Source organism: Corvus brachyrhynchos, unplaced genomic scaffold (genome assembly GCF_000691975.1).
Source record: "Corvus brachyrhynchos isolate BGI_N302 unplaced genomic scaffold, ASM69197v1 scaffold89, whole genome shotgun sequence".
In the NCBI taxonomy this organism is placed as follows: domain Eukaryota; kingdom Metazoa; phylum Chordata; class Aves; order Passeriformes; family Corvidae; genus Corvus; species Corvus brachyrhynchos.
The window spans coordinates 3,834,744-3,854,967 of record NW_008246063.1 but is presented as its reverse complement, the minus strand read 5'-3'; the positions used below and the strand labels follow the sequence as shown (position 1 = coordinate 3,854,967).

General features: G+C 42.8%; 1 protein-coding gene across 1 annotated transcript in view; it reads right to left on the bottom strand.

Annotated features, from left to right (window-relative positions):
- KCNK9 (potassium two pore domain channel subfamily K member 9) overlaps positions 1 to 20,224 on the bottom strand; it is a gene marked incomplete at its 5' end in the record, with an annotated part of 109,443 nt that overhangs the window by 11,939 nt on the left and 77,280 nt on the right. The gene's annotated exons all lie outside the window — the stretch shown is intronic.

Here is a 20,224-nt window from a genome sequence, read left to right as displayed (position 1 = left end):
CATTACATTGCTCTAAAAATCTACATTTCTTACAGCTGATATTTTAAGGGACTGTATCAAAGTCTCCAAAATGGGATGGCTGGTACCCACTTGGCCATGGTGTGCATTTACCATGTGGGTACCACAGTCTAGAGTCCCTTTAAAGTCAGTGAGTGGAAATATGTACTTCACAAGGGCAGTTCCTGTTGTGACACAGAGACATCTAAATGAGCTCAGTGAGTTATTCTCAGGAGAAAACTATTTCTCTACAATTATTATAACAGAAATATTGGGACAGAACTCAGTACAAAATTAATATACCTACATTTATGTATTTGCATGTGTTCTGTATGTCCAAACTCCCACTACAGTCAACAAAGATTCTATGAAAACAGGCAGTAGTGAGTTATTTAACTGAACATCCCAAGTCTGGCAAGATGAAATGACAGTTCTGAGTGTTCATTGATCATGTTCATTAGGTCCCCATTAGACTGACTAGACATCTGTTGACTGCAGAAGAATTTAGACACCCACAGAACTGGCAGACAACTACCTGTAAACAGCCAAATGAGGATATCCTAATCATGATAGATAGTCACCTTGAGTGACTGTCTCCAGTGTAGGTGCCTGCACTGTAGATATTGAGGGTTTAAATCAGTTTTCCAGAAAGAGTCATCTAGCTTCATACAAGAGCCCCTGATATATCAAGATACCACAGACAGCTGGTAGATAAAACACAGGGCATTCAGCAGACCCACACTCTTACAGATCTGAAGCTGGAGGACAGACCTGACCTAAGATACCACTGAGGCAGGACCACTGAGGAGCCCTGCCCACTGCATTTAGACTCAGGTCATGGACCTGCTGCTCTGAATATGTCTAATCCTTTTTTGAAACTGTTGACACTGCACACCTCCTCAATCTCATGTGACAACAAATTCCAGAAGTTCACTATCTGCTATTTAAAAAGGCACATTTTAATTTCAAGGATATCTCCTTGTTTCAGCTAGAACACCTTAGCTACAGTGTTGAAGTTCTAAATCTTCCTTATCTACCACCTTTATGGCTTCAGCTAAACTCAGCTTTATCTCTGCTCTCATTTTTTTTCTGTCTAAACTGAAGCCACAGCCTTTTCACTCTTTTAGCAGAAGCCACATTTCCTTGATGATTCCCATGTCCTCCTCTGGATCTTCTGTAGCTCTGCCACACCACTTTTGAGATGCAGAAACCAGAACTCTGCCTTCCCATCAGGATGGGGGTGCACCTCAGAGTCTGCACTTTTACTAGAACTAAAATATGAACACCAGGCAACCTTCAAAATGTAAAGCAAGAGTGTACAAAGAAAAGAAAACAAGAAAACCAGCAAGAATCCCCTTCAAAAAGCAACAGGTTTATAATTATGTCAGCTAGTAGTTGTTGACAGATGGGATGTAAAAACCACTTTACCAAAGAAGCACAAAACTCAGAACAGGAGGTTCTTTCCCGGGTTATAAAGGAAACAGATTCACCTGTTGTATTGAGCCAGGTAGTCTGTTCATCATAAAAAGCAGTTTCCAAATTACCTGGAAAGGGAAGTGTCTTCACCAGATTGATGCTGGGTTAGTTCCACCTGACTGTCCCTCAATAAAGGCTGTAATTTCCTCTCATTACTAAGATCAGCTTTAGAACTACAGGGGTGTTAATTAAACCAGGGATGTCTTCCCATTTTATAGCTTTAGTTACAGATGATAAAGAGAAGGAAAGCTTCAGAAAATGTGATTTTCCACATGGTTGCAGAGATGGTAGTTGGGGGAAACAACTTTTACTTTGGGTTCTAAAAAAAAATTTTGGGGGTGAAAAAAGGTTTCTTTGGATCCCACTATATCCTTATCATTAAAGATATCCCCAGAAACAGTTTAGAGAGATCATAAAACATTAATATTATGTGCTTACACGCTATCTCACAACTGAATTTCTGAGAATTGCCACAGACTTTGTAATTGCATATCCCATAAGATAGGAATATACCCATATTCCTGTTTTGCAGATAGGGAAGCAGAGACACCAGCAGGCTTTAATTTTTCCACAGTTCACATAAGTAGACAGAATATTCAGAAATTCTGACTTCTATCCTGCCCCAAGTCATACTCACATTCCACAATGTCAGATAAATATCTCTCACTGTATTTGCACCATGAATCTGGGGTAAAGAAAGCACTTTATTAATCAAGCTGGAATAAGATTTTTCAGTCACATATTTATCCTATTAAACATGGCTTTAAGGAACACCTTAGCCATTGCCCTAAACATTCTGAAATGAGGGGTTTTGAGAGACCAGAGACAGACTAACTCTCTATTACTTAAGCACTGCAGAATCTATCCAGCAATGTACAGAGTAATGCATGGAAAGCAAACTGCAGCAGTGCATGCTCTCTAAAATTCAGTATTTTTCAAATCTAAAACAAGCCACTGTCTTCTTAACATCAGAGACTGCCTCTGGGAAAAAGGGGAAGGTGAATAATTACCCAAGGAAGAGGGGCACAAAGGATCATTAATGGTGGGAAAGCACACAGGTCACAGAGTCAGTCTCCAAGCAGCTGGGTTTTACTTGTATCAAGTAAAGGCAGAAGCAGAAGCAACTGACTTGGTAGCAGATTTCAGCTACCAAAATTCTTCCTCATTTCCTCTACACGAATGTCACTGCCCTTTAGCAGAGTATAAAAAGATGACTTTGTGTCATCCATAAGAAACACAAGGCTTAAAGAGAAATAGAAAGGTTAATCATGACATCAGGACGTCTCTCTCTTCTGTGGTGAAGAAGAAAGATTGAGCAGAAGACCTTAGTACTGGGTACAGGAAATGCATCCCTTAACAAGCCACAGAGCTAACAGTGAGAAAGGTATAGATGGAGCCTTATATTGGACCACATCTAAGTAAACACTGCCTACCCTACTCTGGTATAGTAACTGGTTTGATGAGGTCCCACAATACAGTAATGTGACCACAGCAGGCAGTTTTGCCTGATGTTTAATGAGATATCATTTGAATGATCAAGGAAAGTCTAAATAACTCTCACCCTGATTGGAAGCAATATCATTATTACTATCCTTCACTTTCATAACCCCTCTCAGCTGCTCAGGCTTTCAAGACAGAGCTCATCTGGGCTCAAGAAGGATAGCCTGGCATGAAGAAATGTCATATTTCAGTGTTACTCCAATTCTGGACTGTGGAGTACCAATACACCACAAAATCCATCTCCTCCCAGTCATGAACCAGCTGGGCTACAGACACCAAGCAGAATTTCAGGAAGGTGTAAGTAAAGGAAGAAAAGAATCACAGTGTAAAGGCTGGCACCAAATCAGTACTCTGTTGGGGTACTTCCCAGCCTTTGGTTTTTCTGGGCCTTTTCCATTCTCTGATGAAAAACTCTCAAAGACCATGTGCACCCACATGTAATTCTAGAACAAAAAAGGAATTCTATTTTCTTGTTTACCAGAGTGTAGCTATGAAGGTCTGAGGAAAACCCACTTAGAGCCTTCTTCAAAGCTTATTTTTCTTTGTTGCCTTTCAGATGAGACACAGAGAGAAACTACTCAGAGAGAAACCTCATTACAATCTCTCTGAAGTACAGCTGGGGACAACCCCAGTATTTTTCTCTTGGTTGTAAAGAGACATTATGCTGGGGTACCAGCCCACAACCAGAATGTGCACAGGAACTCTGAGCACAGCTACCTGAATCCAACGTTGACCAAAAGCAGATGGCTGAGGAAGAGCATAGGAATGCTGTAATTACATGTGAGTTTCCCCCAAGACTTCACATACCCAGCTTCATTATTTGGTGCTCAGGGATTTCCTAAGCCAGTTTTTGCTGGGTTTAGTAACACACAATGGATTTCTCTTCCATGAGTTTGGGCTTGTCCCTTCAATGTGTCTGAAATTTCTGCAGCTGCAACATCCTGTGGCAAGAAGGTTCACAGATCAGCCATGTGTTCTCTAAAAAAACTGCCATTGCTCCTTTACTTCCCTTTCGTTACTATCATCTGATGGTAATGGTATCTCCTTTTTGGAAGAGACCAGGAACAATCATTCCCAATTCCCTTTCTTTGTGCCACTCATGATTTTATAGACCTTCTATCAACAAAAATGCCATGCTGTATTCAGGCCCCAAGCAAGTATCTCTGGCACTCTGCATCCTCATGTGGACAGAACAGCTTGCTTAGATCTACACCAGTGATTTTGGCACCACACTCAGCTGCGGGGTACAGACAGGTCCATAACATCTGCCTTCTCCTCCAACACAAATTCCCTGGAATAACACTTTGTTTCTGGGGCAAAAAGGGTCTTAAACAAATTCATGCTATTGCAATGATACAGACTGCCCGGAATAAGTAAATCCACAAGAAAAAGAAAACATTAGGGGAAAAAAACCTGAATATATTCAGTGTGTTTCATCTACATGGTAGCCATCTCCAACACTGCAAGGTGGTATCTACTCTAGCAAACCAAACTGAGCTCAAGTTCTGCCAGAGAAGGTTTAGGTTAGATATTAGGAAAAAAATTGTCATGAAAAGGAATGTAAAGCATTGGAACAGATTGCCCAGGGAAGCAGTGGAGTGTTCAAAAAACATGTGAATGTGGCACTTGAGAACATGGTTTAATGGTGAACATGGTGTTGGTGCTGGGTTGACCATTGGACTTGATGATCTTAAGTGTCGCTTTCCAACCTTAACGATTCTGTGATTCTGAGGATGAATTCCACCACCAGCCCCTCATGTCCACACTCTATCACCAGCCCAGCCCATTATGGCTTCATCCTGGAATAAGCAGCACTGTCCTAGGCAAAGTCCATGCCTGGCCCACACATGGAAGTTAACACTCACCAGGGACCACTGCAAATAAGCACTCTCCTGGGGCAGTACTTGTGTTTGTCTATTACTGGCATTCAGTGCGTCTGTCTGTTGGCCTCTGTGTCCTACAAAACACAGGTCCTGCTTCACTTAAGAGCACAGATAGAGCCTGCATGGGTTGTCTGAGTGTTTTGCTACACTGGGCTCTGCCAGAGACTGAGAGAGGTTTGTCTCTAGATGTGCATTGGTACCAGGCCAAGTACATGGCCAGTGTTAAAAAAAAAACAAACTGTGACAGTGGTGAGTTAGTTATGGGTCATGCTCAGGCCAGAGTGTATCTGCAGAGCTAAGCCTCATTCACATTCGCATTTAATGTGCAACAAGTCTTAGATGTCTTGAATCTCAAAGCAATGCTCTACATTATTCATGAGGGATGCTTTATTTCTCTTAGGAGGAGGTTTCTCCCCTCATTCATGGACACATCATTCATCCCAGTGATGGGCATTTGGGCCTGGCTGTCTCTGACAACAGTCTCCGGACAGGAATTAACTTCTCCATCTGTGTGACTCAAACCCTTCTTAGTCATGCTGGCAGCAGCCCAGGCCAGGAGATAATGAAGAGAGGATAGCAGCACCTATTCTTCAGATGGGAAAGCGTAATTCAGATTAAAACATCTTCCTGATGTAACACACTTCACTTCAGAGGTTCATCTACGTCAGAGAAACTGCCACAAGGACCAGGCTGTCTCTCCGCTGGATTTGCTGTTCGTGCTTTCAGCTTTCAGAAGGGAGAAGAAACAACGTGGCCTTTGTGGTGCAGATGAAAGAGGTTTTCAGGAGGGATCAGGGAGATATTTTATCTAACTAACTGGTAGTAACTCATTTACGAGGACAAAGACTTTCTCCTGTAAGGTAATCAAGAGCTGCTGTTACCTGGATGAAAGCTGCTGTGTAACTACACCACTCTCCTGGCACATGGACACTGCTGACTGCGCCCTCTTCTCTCTCACACATATCTGGCCTCTCCCTGAATCCTGCTGCCTTTCTTCTCAAACATCTCCACGACCTCTTTTTTCTTTTATTGCCTTGTCAAGTGATCTTGCTGTAGACTTCAGCTCAACAATCTCTCTTAGTTTTGCACTTCCTCTTCCATCCTCAAAGACATCCTCCCCTTCCATGCTCAAAAGACAGTCTCTAAAGTTAGGATAAATCATGGCACATGTCTCCCTAAGGAACACACAGCAATACATGATTATATCATCTCTTGTTGAGAAGATAGGGAGAGGAAAAAGAATCTGACTTGCCCAGATGCAACTTCAAATCCTAAATCCCTCGACAAGCTTGGCACAGCCTCTCATCCTGGCTCATCCCTGGTCTGTTACAACTGCTTCCATATCCTGGCTGCAGAAATAATGTCATGACACCTTGGAAATTGCATTAACTGCTTTGCTTTATATCAAACCTGCAGATGATCTTCTATTCTGGGTGGCAGGGATGCAACAGGCTTCCATGGATTTTTTCTCCCCACCATAAGCACAGACTTCTTTTCTTCTTGATCTTGAAATCAAACTTCCCACATGCTCAAGGAAAACAGCTTCAAAAGCAGCTCTGATGGGAGAGGCAGGCCCAGGCAACATGCAGCAAAGAAATAAGGAGGAAGAGGAAGAGATCTGCTGAGCAGCAGGTGAAGATACAGCTAAAGCCAGTCTTGCAGGTGGAAGGCCACCTATGCACATCATGAGTCAGGACAGAGAAGTGTTTGGCCTCAGGAATTGCCTCTGCAGCAGTGGCTCCTGTAAGCTCACCAGAGATGCTGAATCTACTGCTTGTCAGCACATCCAGCAGCAGACCTGAAGGACTCATCCAAAACCAATGAGACTGATAACTACTGCTGCCACTCATTCCTCTGCCACATTTCCTTATTCCCTCTACTATTCTGGTCTGCAGCCATCCCACATTATCTCCTTCCTTATGGAACCTGAACCTTCCACTTTGGAGCATTACTGATAGCAATTTCTTCCCATAGCTTCTCTTCCAGCCACACCAAGTTGCAGTAAATACTGGCCTGGTGAATGCTCTGCATCACCCAAACTGCCTGTTGGCATCAATTCCTACTCCTGACCATCACCAGATGTGGCTAAATCATGTCCCATCAGAAGATTCAACCACAGGAAAAGTACCAAGAGTGCTTGGGCAACTGCTTAAGAACACAGCCCTGAATCTTACAGCCTTGATGGAGCAAGAACTGAGGCCATCAGCTGTAACAGCATTCTGGGTAGTCCTCTTGTGAGTGGCACTTGGCAAGACAGTTATGTTGCCCACATTAGCTTAAATGATAGGGATCCAAAGGCAGCAATTTAGTGAAATACAGCCATGCTCATTTCTGATTCAGGGTAGGACTTCAGGTTTGGCTGGTTTCAACTGGGGATCACATGCAATACACTCAGGTGTTCCCTGTAAGAAGCTGACCCTCTTGAAGAGATTTCCTTTGGATTCTTAGAGGGTCAAGGCAAATAATGTGTCCCAGTCCCTGCAAGGTTCTCAGCAAGGTCACGTTCATGAGACACATTGGAGAATTGTGTTTCAGAGGTTCTCAGACTGCTTAGACTGCACCTTCCTCCTTCCCTGTCTGGACTCCACCACTAGCGTGTACAAGAGATGGCCTCTGCTGTTCCCTGCTGGATTCCTCCCTGGGGAGGTGAGAACACAAATCTGTTCAGTTCATTGGGGCAGAGCAGTTGGAGGTGCTGCTTATTCTGCCACACTCCTGTCAGAGGCTTGTGCCCACAGAGTTTCCACCCTCCCCCAGGTGGAGAGACGTGGGGGCTTCTTTGCTTCCTGTGAAAAAGACCTTGTATTCCTCTTGGACTTAGACCCCAGCAGGACACAGCTCCTCTGTTTTGAGACCTATTGTTTCTGCATAATGCAAAAACAGAGATTTGGTCACATTTGGCCCTTTCAAATACCCACTGGGTTATGGCAGTAAGGAATAGACTTACGAGTTTAAACCAAGGCATAAAAAACTTTCCTTTTTCTAATTAGCTCTGTGTTTTTCTCATTTTGTGGTAAGGATGAGCTGTCTATATCTGTATCTCTGCTCATCTGTTTTTCCTCCACAATAACTTTGAAGCTGCTCACCAATTTCCACCACTAAGAAGAAATTGTAATGTGAACTTGATAGTGATCTGTTCTGCTGGGCCTACCATCTGGCCAATCTGTGAATACACATAAAAGGGCCTAAAAATCAACACACACACAGTGTAGGCTCAGCTGCAGCTGGGATCAGCTCCTTCTCTGGCCAGTTACTGGAAAGAAACAAGAGCTGGAGGTCCTTCATGGCAGGGTGAGATGTAGCAGCATGGGAGAGAACTGAAGGAATGTCATGTCTCCATCACCTTATAAAGCAGCCTGCGATGGAATATCTGTCTGCCTGCAAGGATGAAGATGCAAATCAGGGTTCAAGAGAACTGGGGATGTTTCTGAGTTCACAGGAAACCAGCCTTGACTACCACTGCTGCTCAAGGAACAACTTGTTTCTAGCAAAAGACAAAATGTGAAAAACCTTGCTTCAAAAAAATACCCCAAAATATTTGAGACTTCTGTATTTGCTTGTGCTTGTTACTTTTTTTCTTTTGAATGTGAATCTTTCCCTTTTTTTTCTGTTTAAAATTTACACTATAAGGGGTTTTACTAAAACATAAATGAGGGAAATTGGAAAACTTCAAATGGCCCCATGAAATCACAACCTTTCTGCTCATCTATCTGACACAGAAAATATGATTAACTCAAACATCCTCTTGCTGAACTTAGGCACTACTTTTACTGTTTAGATAGGAGATGTCTGTAGTCCCTGGCAACTCTTTTCAATAAGGTAACAGAGCAGCTGAGGTACCACCTCCCATGAAATCAAAGATGCCAACATTCACCAGTTCATTTTGTAGAGATAGAAAAGTATCTCAGCTCATCCCTACAATTTCCTTTGCTTCAGAAAAGAGGCTGAGAAGATAGGAGAGGTTCCTCTCCAGCTCTGTGAGGAAACAACCATTTAAACATCCGTGATTCTGGTATACCAGATTTGTGTCTGGTGTACCATTCCTGACTCCTCCCAAAACCAACAGCAGCTCTGTGCTGGATTTCCAGCTGGGCAGCAGTTGACAGTTGACTTCTGAGTCAATATTTTCCCATGAGCTCTATTTTTGACTGTCCCTGCACTCTTTTCCTCCCTTTCGTCCTCTCTGCTTGGTTCTCTGAATCAATCAGAACACTGACCTGAGGCTCACATCATATCTAGTCCCAAGACAAATCATGCCCAGAACAAGTTCTCAGTCTGAAGAGCATCATCACAACCACTAGGAAAAGACTTTATCAGGTTGTGTTATCCATTCCCAGGGGATGGCATATGATTGTTCCTTACAATATATTCTCCAGGGCTTTGTCCAGTTTTGTTTAAATGATTGAACTAACAGAGTTTCTGCTCTCTGCCTTAGGAAGTTGTTGCCCTGTCCAATAGATCCAGCTATTAGGAAGTTCTTTTTTTGATACACAGCCTGTATTTTTCTTATTCTATGCTGCCTTTTATCACACTGTTCTTCTGTAGCCCTCAATCCAACATCCCCCATTTCTCTCCATCATTGCTCACTCCTTTACACTTCTTGGAGGTAGTCACAGTTTCAAACCTTAGTTAATATTAGTTATAAACAGAGCTCTGGGAGGCAGAGTCCTGCAGCAAGGAAGAAAAGAGGCATTTTATAACATATACATATGTACAGATACATGTAATTATACAATTCAGATTTTGTCTCTTTAGAAGCAGCTCCTTATATGATCACTTTTATTGTACTTGTCTGAGATCACTCTTGCTGTTCAAAAACTTTCAGGATCTTTTCTAGAGCTGTGCACAGCCCTTCTAGCTGTAGGACCATGGTATCAGCGTCATCAGTTCCCTGGACTGCAAAATACTGTCATTTTTGCATATGTAGGTCTGACTGACCATCACCATAACATCATGTCCTCACTGTATAGCAAACTTTTCCTGATGCTGTCATTTCTGTACATCACAAAGGCTCTTTCTACTCCATGGATGTGACTGCAAGAAGCATTTTTTCCTTAATCACCTCTATAAATTGACTTCTTGGGCAATATTAATAGTTGTCTGTAACTGATTTTTGTTGCTCACAGTTTATTGGCAATTATCTGAGTCCTCTCCATGAGGGGGGAAGATGAAGGACTCACCACCTGCAGGCAGGATGATCCAAACAGTACTCTGAGGGATCAGGGGGAAATACATCAGGAAGAAGCACAGGGGCTCATGTCTTAACAAAAGACCAAAAATTAATGGGTTTCTTCTATGCTGGCTTGATAAAAAAGGGGCACAAGAAACTTCTGATCCCACTTTATTCAAAGAGTTAGTTCTTTTCAAACCACCAGGTCTGAGTCTTCACAGGGTTAATAGGATCCTGCTCTCAGCTCTCCATCTGACACTGCCAAGGCTCAAGAAGCTGTATCTCAACAAAACCCTGCTAAACGAATATTACCAAAGTCCAGTACAGAGCAGAGTGACTGAGATCATTAATGACGTAGCACCCACGTCCTCTGAAGCTGTGATGTCACTGTCCAGTGCAGTTCACAGAGTCATGTTCATAAATCTGTGTGATGCCAAATGCTGTCAGGGCTGGGCTGGTAAAACACAGCACATCCAGCAAGAGACACGGGGTGACACTCAGGGAAGTGGTTCAGATGTGTTTGCACTGAAGCAATCGCATTTTTCCTTCTACAACTTTCCCCTTTATGCAACTAAGAGACACACAAGAGCACACACAACTTGCCATGAGTTCCCCCCATGTATCTGTTTCAATTTTGTGCTGTTTCTACTGCAGATTTTTCCCATGTGGAAGATAAAAAAAAAGGTTATTTTTCCAACTTTTAAAAAACATTAATAGGCCTATGGTATTTTAAGCAGATTCTCCTTTCTGCTGTTGAGGAACCAGGACTTTCCCCATCCTAAAGGTCAGATAAAGGAAGGGTTAGTTATTCCCACTGTGCTTAGGTTCAATCCCTGCTAGAAAAATATGCCAGCAAATCAATTTAGAGACACAACTTTGACTAAAACAGAGAAAGCGCTGATCTAGACAAAGTTATACAGATACAAAATCACTTCCTGCAGGGAAGTCTCTGTGTCAGCAGGTGAACAGTCGAGTTTGGAGGAACCAAAAATTCCTCTTCCCTCTTCTTTGCTTGTGATTCTCTGTCCCTTAATGACCACAAAAAAGAAATTAGCCAGAATGGCGCAAGTTTTCCTGCTTCTAGAACTTTGCAATCACAGACTTCTTTACATCAGTTACAGCCTTTATTGTACTCTTCTCTGAAGAAAAGCATCCCCAAACATGTCTTCTGAATTCTGGCTGGCTGCAGTTTTGGCCAAGGTCATTTTCCATGCAGACACTCTAATTTTGCAGCAGCTTTAGTAATTGAAACCTGGCTTCAGTGATCTAACAGTGAAAGTCAGCGGAATCTGTCATCATTTCCCCCACTACATCACATATAGGCAGAGCAGTAATTCAACTGGACTTACAGATAGATTTCATTGAATGAGGTACATGGATTTCATTAAAAATGAAGAAAAAAATAATGCTCAAATGCTTTGGGTTCAGTTTATTTTACCAATGTACATGGTTTTTTATTTCTCTTGCTCTTATTCCCCAAGAAAAAAACCCTTATGCTTGATAATACAAACAAAGAGAAGTGCCTCAATTATCCTCTACAAATTTTAAAGTGTGTTCTGCCAATTGTCTTTGAAACACTGAAATCATTCAATCAAAACTTCTGTGAAGGAAGAAGTTCAATTCTGATTGAGAAAGCGTTTTTTGAAGCTGAAACCAAGAAAGTTAATGGAAATATATTGCCCAATGATACCGTCCTGTCCAGCTTTCCACTGAGCCAGTACTTACCTTTGAGGCACATGAAGACAGAAGAGCTGAGCTAAAACATGAAGGTCGACGTTTTGCAACATTGTTCAGGTTTGGCTATGGGAAGATTTGCTGGAATTGCAGTACCAGGGTAATTACACCAGCCTAACTCACTGGGTTGGCACTTTCAAATGAAGCCATCTCATATATTTTTCTGATAGCAACTTTGATCTCACAGAGGCAAGGACTCACCAGGAGCGTAGAGACCTTGGTACCTTTCCCCAACAAGACAAAGACAGAGGCATTTCTCATGGGATCCTGTTCCAGCCATCAGAAACTGCCCAAGGAAAGTCAGGAAATTGAGCCTAAGAGGTATTAAACCCAGAACTTGAACTCATGTGCATTGAAAATCTCCTTCCTAAAAAGATAGAGGTACACCTCAGTTAGGGCTTCCATCTCCACTAATCAAGCTGAAAGGCTGTCCCTAAACACAGTGCTCTTACAGCTGAAAGTTTTCCTGTTTCCCATCCAAACTTGCTCAAGGTCTGATTCTTCACATGGAAGTTCTTAGCTCAAACAGCAACCCACCTAGTTCACCTTTCCTACAGATTAATAAAGATCAGCCATATCTCACCAGCCTGGTTTGTTTGTTTGATTTTTCCTAGGAGGAATAAAGCAGTCACAGCTAGTCTGTTACATTAGACAGGGTCACTTTGACAGCATTTTGCACCTTTCCAGCTTGAATTCAATTTTCTTGTACATCAACAACCCAAATTTAGATACAGAGCCACAGAAATTCAATGCTGCATTTGTACAGACTTCAAATTGTATTTCATACAACTTTAGACAGCTCTTGTATACAGCACTGACACAAAACCTGAAATGAAGTACTGCATCTCAAACCTACCCGTCCTTGGTGCGTAGCTAAAAATCCATAGGATCTTATTTTGTCCTACACTGATGAAAATAGAGTAATTATTCTTGGTGATTGTGAACTCACAGCACTGTAACTCAAGTACACATGAGTTTATGATTTAACCAGAGACAAGCATGTGAGCTAAGCTCCATGCTAGCATTAAACAGATGGATGCTAAAAAGAAACTTTCCATATACTGCAAGCATCTCTCCCATGAAATGACCCATGGAAAGCAGGATGGGGTTCATGTGCGCTACTGAGTCTTCAAGCTGACAGACATATCCCAATTAGTTATTCTAAAAGTGGATCTGTTCAAACTCCTCAACACATTTCCAGTGCCCAGAAAATCCTTTTGCTGAGACCAATCTGAGCTCTTTCACCTCCCCTTTTATTTCTTTGTTGTTTACAGACATCTACTTCTTCCCCACCAGCCCTGATAAGCACAGCGAGCAGCAAGATTGTAGGAGGCAGTAGAGTGAGACACCATTTAATGCACCTGACTAGGCATAATCAGAGCCATCCATCACTTCAGTTTTCTATTCCCAGCCAACAGGAATAGTCAAACTGAGTGGGAAGAAATGGGAAGTCACTCAGAAAAACTTCTTCAAACTCCTCATCATTTATCTTCTGCTGGGTAGAAAACAATGACCTACTCTATTATTTTAATATCATAACCAGTGTTTTTCATTTTATTTCATTGCTGAACTCCTCCGTACAAGGTGGCTCAATAAATCAGACTGACAAAGTACTTCATGGAACATTTCTGAGCAGTCATAAACATCATTTGCACAGTTTTTATACCTGAGAACCTCCACTGTGCTCCAAGACCCTGCAGTGGCAGGGGCTCTATAAATGACACATGAGATGGTTCCTAACTATTCACAATTCTGCTCTGACACAGGGAATTACCATCTGCACTTTCCAAGCATGGATCCCAGAGAGGGAGAATGCCTAGTCATGAAGAATACAGATCAGAGAGCTTGATAGATATCCCCCCCAAAATGGGCCTTCTAATGAGAGAAGTTATTAGTTTATTCAAAATGAGAGAAAAAACACTAGAAGGGTTATTTCATAAAATCACAGAATGGTTTAGGTGGGAATGGACTTTAAAGATCATCTCCTTCCAATCTGCTGCCATGGGCAGGGACCTTTCACTAGACCAGGTTGCACAGGACCCCATCAAACCTGGCCTTCAACACTTCCAGGGATGGGCATCCACAGCTTCTCTGGGCAACCTCTTCCAGTGCCTTACCACCCTCACAGTGCAAAATGTCTTCCTAATATCTAATCTAATCTACCTCTTTCAGTTTAGAGCCATTCCCTCTTGTCCTATTTCAAACTTCTTCAAACAAAACATCCTCCAGAACTATTCCTGTTGTGATTTAAGTCTCTATTTCAGCTTCACTTGAAGGCTTTGAAGTTTATATAAATAAGGAGCAGCACTGCTGAGGGTCTACTGGAGACCCTGCCTAATAGACATAATGTCCCTCCACTTGTCCCATGAATCTACAAGGGGCCTGTATTTACAATGTGATTTATTTATCATCTCACACTTGTCAGTCTGGGATTGGAGTTGCAAACACATGCTCAATTTTGGACTATCAGTAAGTTTATTAGAATAGTTTTGTGGAAGTCAAGTTTCTTCAGCTGTACATTTCTGGGAAAAAATATACATTATCATGCAGTGGGTTGACCCTGGTTGGCCACAAAGTTGCTTTCTCACTTCCCCTCCATCAATAGAATAGGGGGAAAAAGTAGGATTGAAAAAGTTGTGGCTTGTGATGAGGACAAGTTGATTGATCAACAGTTACCATCATGGACAAAACATGCTCAACTTGGGGAAAAGTAATTTCATTTATTGCGATTTACTCTCTGACTAGGTCAGTGAGAAACAAAGGCAAAACGAAAAACCCCTTATCCCTACTTCTCCCTTCTTCCCATTCTCAACTTCAGACCTTCATTCTCAAGTCTTCTCTCTCCTCCTCCTCTCCCAATTTGTCACAAGGGATGGGGACTGGGAGTTGTGGTCAGTCCATAACACTTTGTCCCTGCCACTCCTTCTTGCTTACACTCTTGCTTTTGCCCCAGCAGGGGGTCCCTCCCATGGGATATAGTCCCTACCATACTACTCCTGCATGGGTCCTTTCTCTGGGCTGCAGTTCTTCAAGAACTGCCACAGTGTGGGTCCTTTCCATGGGGCACAGTCCTCCAGGAACTGCTCCAGTGTGGGTCCCCCATGGGCCAGCACACCTGCTCCAGCATGGGCTCCTCTCCATGAGCTGCCATTCCTGCCAGGAATTCCTGCTCCTGTGTGTGCCTGCCAAGGGCTACAGCTTCCTTCAGGGCAAATCCTTCTGCTCCAGCATGGGGTCCTCCAAAGTCTTCAGCATAGATTATCTGCTCTGGGGTGTTCTCCAAGGGCTGCAGGTGGATCTCTGCTCCCCCACGGACATCCATGCTCTGCACCAGGGGAATCTCAGCTCCGGCACCCGGAGCATCTCCTTTCCCTCCTTCTGCACTGACCTTGGTGTCTACAGAGTTGTTCCTCTCTCTCACATTCTCACTCCTCTCTCACAGATGCTGTCTGGCATTTTATACCCTTTCTTAAATATATCAGAGAGGTCTCACCAGCACTGCTGATGGGCTCAGCTTTGGCGTGTTCCATGTTGGAGCTGGCTGGAGCTGACTCTCTCCAGCATGGGGACAGCTTCCCATGTTTTCTCATAGAAGCCACCCTGCAGGCCATGACTACCAAAACCTTTCCATGTAAACCAAATACATACCAACAGCTATTTCATATTTGCTTGGTTGGTTGCTTACGACTCTTGGAAGAAACAGCTTCATTTTCAGACTTGCTACCTCATTCATTGATGGGTCTCATTTGCCTTGCAAAACCATTAACAGTTTGATAGAGCTGTTGTCAGCAGCTTCAAGTGCTCACACTGAGTTTGAAGCTGTTCCTGACTCCTGAAGACCTCTGACTCCCTGGCTGTGTAGCAGCCAGCAGCATTATAAACCTGGCAAGGTTTCATTTATCTCTGCAGAGAACCAGCTTTCAGCTTTGAAGAACCTGTCCCAGGGAGAAGACTCTGGTAAGCACCAGCACATCTACTGGGTAACCGAGTTGCTTTTCTTACCAGGCAGACAGGTGGGACATGGCCTAAAGACAGAAGCTGAAAATTTCCTTCAAAACAAAAAAAAAAGGTCTCTGACTACACTGAATCTCAGATAGACTTCCATACTCACTGGCCTAATTCTCCCATCAGTTTCTTTCAATTTCATTTCCACACCTCTCCCTTTTTGTTGGTTACATCCATTCCTCTTCCCTGCCTGCTCCACCAATAGATCACTCCATTGCTGTTCTCGTGCCTTCACCCTACTTGTTTTCATTTGCTGTTATCACCTTTTCTTTGGTTCTATTTTCCTCCTCTCGGTCACCCACTTTCTTTCACTCCCATCTGTCTAACCACAGCGAACACCTGCCTGCAAAGGCAACGCCCCATATTTAAGAGAATTCCATAACTTGTAGTCACCCTATGCAACAGATCTCCTGTGATGATAATTGCCAGCTATAAACCATCAGCCTTATCTGTGCCATCAAGATTAATTCTGGCATGGGGCATTATAAAATTAGCCCTTCTTGGCAAAGCTGCTGGCCTTTAGTTTCCACAAGAACGCAATTAAATGGTATTTGTGCAGTCGAGCTGGAGCAAAGCTAAGAGGAGACAGACATCAGGAAGTTATTAGACTGGGAAGTAAAACAACTACTCCTTGGTTAGATCAAGCATTCAAACATGTTATACAATATTTCAAAGGCAATACAGGCAAAACAAAACCTCTCAGGCACTTTGCCTCCTTCCCTCCCTCCTTATCTAGCCTGTGGGGAAACACATACCATAACAGCAAATGAGGGAAGTCATTACCAGATCTCCAGATTCTGCGTTTGCTCACAAGGTTACTTGTGCCACACCAAGTTAACTCAGTGGGGACTCCAGAGCACAGACACAGCTTGAAGTCCTTCCTAATTAAATACACACACATACACACTGTAATCAGTGCTCTCTCCTCACCCCAGGGCAGGATCTTTGGCTCGTATAAGTCAGCAGAATGCTCTGAGGAGCTAGTTTGATTTATATTGGCTAAAAATCCAGTCCCAGAGCCTCTGTGCATACAAGAGGATGTTTTAGAATGGTGAGTATCTGGGCTTAAAGAAGCCCTCTCACACACAGACTTACACCCTGCAGATAGGCATTTTTATGTGCATCAGTGGTAGCTCAAGTTTTACCTCTTCTTCAAATCAACTTTTGATTAGAGATGGGCAGTTCTCTGAAGCTGGTGTCCACAAGCTTCATCCTGCTGGGGCAATCACCCTCTCACTCAGCGACACAGTCCAAAGGAAACAATATCAAGCAAATTTGCTGGGCATGCCCTACTTTGCCTTCACAGATGTCGCCCAAATCATTGCATTTGGCATGATTTTGGAGGAAAGCTATAAAACATAAACCAGTTTCTACTCACATATTTTTTTTCTCCCAGAACCTGCGAGGGGTTTGGTCACATAAATTAGAAAAGTTAAACAATTGCTCAGCTCCTTCTAAACACCTGTGCCATGTCAAAAGGTAAGCATTAATATCACCATCGGGAAACCAAGGATCCTAATGAGGTTCCTCTTTAGAGGAAAGGAGATGAGAGACATCAGCTTTAGGTAGGATCTGCAGTCCTTTGGAGTCTGTCAAGGGCAAGTGTCCCAGGCACTCAAATCATTACACAGTGAAAACACATCCTGTGGGAACCAGGTTCAACTTCTGACAACCCACACAAGGTTTATGTGTGAATCCTGCTCAGCACAGCTCTGTTTCTCCACCCACCCACGGCCAAAGGAGCAGACAGGCTTAATTTACTGCTCTTTAAAAACAGACGCTGGCCTTCAATTTATCTCCATCAAGAGAAAAAAATACCCAAGCTCCTCAAATGGAAAGCCCTGCAGGATTTTGCCTGAGCAAATGTGAGATGGAGATTTGACAATAAAAAAGGCATTTCATTTGTCTTATTAGTGGCTGACTACTGTGGAAGGTGTTCAATCAATTAGACCAATCTTGGCCTCCTGAATTATTGATAGAGAGAGCTGGATTACACTCTAAAATGCTTTTAGTTTAATTGCCCGACCCATCATTGCTTCATTTTCCTTTTCTTATGTATATAAATTTGTTTTTGTTGTTGTTTTGTTATTTAACCAAAGCAGTTTGCCAGCAGCTGACTCTGGCACTTTGCTGCTGTTGGAGGGAGCGAGTGCCGACGCCTCGGCCAGGCAGCGCTCGGAGGGTGCAGCGGGCAGAGAACGGTGCCGGCATCCCCAGAGATCAAGTGGAACCTGGGGGGAGAACAGAGGCTTCCCACAATGAGAGAGTCATGCAGGGGAATCAGGGGGGCTCCTCCTTCACCTCATACCCATTCTATTCATTTTACAACTCTTGGTCCTTTCCTATCCCTTTACCTTCATGCACTGCCTCCTCTTCGCTTCCTGCCCACTTTCCTTCCTTTGCCTTGCATGCAGAATAATAGAATCATTGATCTTGGAAAAGATCAAGCCCAACCTTCAACTAAATACCACCATGCCCAGTAAACCGTACCATGAAGTGACATATCTGTACTCTTCCAGAGATTGTGACACCACCACTGCCCTGGGCAGCCTGTGCCAGTATCTGACCAACCTTTCAGTGAAGAAATTTTCTCAATATCCTGCCTAAACCTCCCCTGGTGCAACTTGAGGCTGTTTCCCCTTGTCCTATTGCTGGTTGTCTGGAAGAAGAGGCAGACTCCCACCTGGAATGCAATACAGGACTGTCTTGGCCATGGCACTATCTCCAGCACCATTTGGGTGCCCAAACAGCTCTTCTTACCCAGTCCTGGCCAGCATGGTTCCCCCCAAACTTTCTCAACTTCCTTTGCTCATTACCTGTTTCCACCCTCATTATCTTCCAGCCTCTTCTCGTGCCCCATTCCTCATCAGCTCTTAGACATCATTCTCCATTTTCCAGGCTGTGCACATCATCTCTTGCTGAGGCACCAGGACATGAGCAGAGACAGAATCACTGGGTTCAAGAGTGCTCCGTATTTTATAGACTAGGCATGTCTTAAATGCCTCTAAAGCATGATTCCCTGCTACACTTTTGCAGCCTAACATAAAGAAGTGAGAGAAGCACAAATGGAGTTATAAAGACACGGAAGTTATTTCACAGTGAGAGAGGAAAAAGGGAAAGGAGGGTGGGGAAAGAGCAAAATAAGATGAGATGGGAAAGGGTATAAAAAAGAGATTAAATGGACAGAGCAAAGCGGTGAAAAAGAGAAAGCATGACATGAAGAAAAAGAAAAAAAAAAAAGGAAAGTAAGAAGGAAATAAAAATATGAGGGAACCTTGCCCACCAAAAATGGCAGATGTGTAATGTGGATGCTTAGAAAAACAAGAATTCTGGGTATCAGATGTGAAACAGAGTATTTTTGTGACAACAGGAACATTATATGGTCAGTATACAGGGCTGAGGGATGTGATATGAGAGGGAAATAAAGGCAGTAACCACAAAGCTGCAGAGCAGATGAATAACATGGTACCTCATACAAGTTTAAAAGATGAGACCATGCACATAACAGGATCCATCTGAATATAATTCATTTCCTAGGAAGTCACTGCAGATCTCTGCCACTGGATCCAGACATGACATGAGATCTCTTGGAAACCATTAGAAAGATAAATTCTGGGAAATGTATCATTTTGCGTTTTTCTAGATGGCAAGTGGAGAATTACTGTTATGAGTGATACTTTAGCTCAGCCCCTCCTGGATGTAATAGGCAATAGGGGTTTTTTTCCCCTGAAATAGCACCAGAACCAGAAAAAAGCAATTTTATTTTAGACTTGGTTTAGATCAACAGTGAGGATGCTATGGAAAAGTGTTTGATCAGATGTTCACTACTGTTGCTGAAACTAAAAGAAGGATAAGCAAAAACAGGTATCAAAGTCCTTAATTGCTGAAGCACAAGGGTGAAGAATTAAAGGGATTAGTAACTGAGTCACTTGGTATTAAGAATGCAGAGATGGTAACAAAGGAGCTTGAGATTTCTCCATGACAAATGCACAAACAATACCAAGAGTAGAGTACAATAATGCTTATTGCAATACATCTTGCAACTTACTGAAAGATTGCAGTAATACTTATTGCAAGGGAAGAATTGTCAGGGACATTTGCAAGGAGTGGGAAAAGGATAAATCAACAAATCCATGTCCAGGTTTTTATATGTAGGAATAATATAAGAATGGTGCAAGAAACATTAAAACAACAGAAGAGGGCTCTTTAGATGTGTAAGGAAAGAAAGCAGCTGGGTAGCAAGGGTAGGATGAGTATAAGCTATATATTAGAATAATATGTTGCTTTTGTTTCCAGCAGAAAGAAGTTTAATTAATGCTGGTAACTGATAACAAGTCCTGAAAAACTCCCCATGTCCTCAAATGTATAAACTAAATATCCCTATGAAAGAAAGAAAGAAAGAAAGAAAGAAAGGAAGGAAGGAAGGAAGGAAGGAAGGAAGGAAGGAAGGAAGGAAGGA